Below are 1,416 nucleotides of genomic sequence, written 5' to 3'. Positions count from 1 at the left end.
ATCCGTGGAGATGCCAGTTTGGTAAGCAGTTTGATACGCGTTCCGTGGCGGGAGACCGATGAGAGAGTCGGGAAGGACGGCGACGCCATTTTGACATCCAACAGGAGTCATGATGTCAGCAAAGGGTTGAGTATGAGCCGACTCATGAGTAGGCTGCTTCTGCGCGGCGCAGTGATATGTTTGCGAGGGCTGATGAGTAGCGAGAGACTCCAACATCCCAGCCGCCTCCATAGTAGTCATTTGTGTTAGGTTTTGTTCCAACGTGATATCATTTCGCGTGAATATGCGACCTGCGCGGTGGTCACCTTCTTTAGGCCAAACCAGGGAGTGCTGATAGTCCAGTAACTTATTTGCCAAGTAACAGGTGTCATATTGCGTCGGGGGGCTCAAGATATCGATGGAATGGAGGTGCCGTATAATGGCATCTTGGTCTCTTGGGAAAAGGCCTTCTTCGGCGTCAAATCTGTGACGATTAGTTTATGTCTGGGCCTGACATAAAAACACATACATTGAATCAGGTATGCTTTCATAAAAAAGTATCCCAAGTGCGCTTCTGAAGCGTTCATCTTCGTTCGCAGCGTTACTGGCTGCATCCTCATCGTTTGTTTGGTCGATGAAACGTGGTTCGGCAGGGACACGGATAGCCAGGAGCTGACAGAACGAAATTCGGCGTTGTCCAGCTTTAGTGATAGCAAGAAGAGCTGTGGTTTCGTCATCAGAGCCATCACATCCCATGAACCTCAAAAAGTCACGGACATGGGTAGTCCTTATAGATTGTATTTCAGGTTTCCAACGACGAAAATGCAAATATAAAGCAGCTGTTGTGAACCTCCATAAGATCTTGTAAGTTGAATATTTCTTGTAGAGTTGAATGGCGGAGTCTGTGAAGTATTTGCAGTATGTTTCAATTGAGTTGCGTGGCCGTTGCTTCAACTGCGACTCGTCTGCCGCTGGCGACCAGAAGGTCTGTGGATTCTTATCCCACAGGCGAAACCGGTTGAGAGTTGACTCGTTCAACTGCAAATGTGGGCGTTCGATTGACTTGATTGCGGTAACGTTAACAACATTTAACCTCTTCCCTCGCTGCCGACCGAAATTGGTTGAGAGCGACTCGAACCATCTTCGAAGAGTTTGGTGATTCGCCTCGTCGCTAAGGACCACATCCACGTTATCATCGTCGTTGTAGGGTTGTAACAAGCACCTAAGCTCCTGGATCGTTAGTTTGCTTGCTTTGCACCGCCTTTCATGGCGGCGAAGACTCGTCTTTGCTCTGCGCGTTACCATTGTGATAAACCGGTGTGAAGATGGTGAGTCTGGGAAAAGCTCCGGAGAGAGTTCAGCCTCGACCAAGAGGTCTGCGGGGTAAGGCAACGCTACGAACGCCACTGCGGGCCCGCGCTAACCCAAAAATCAANA

The sequence above is a fragment of the Beauveria bassiana genome (genome assembly GCF_000280675.1).
Source record: "Beauveria bassiana ARSEF 2860 unplaced genomic scaffold BBA_S00077, whole genome shotgun sequence".
In the NCBI taxonomy this organism is placed as follows: domain Eukaryota; kingdom Fungi; phylum Ascomycota; class Sordariomycetes; order Hypocreales; family Cordycipitaceae; genus Beauveria; species Beauveria bassiana.
The sequence above is the reverse complement of the archived record's forward strand: the minus strand, read 5'-3'. Positions refer to the sequence as shown.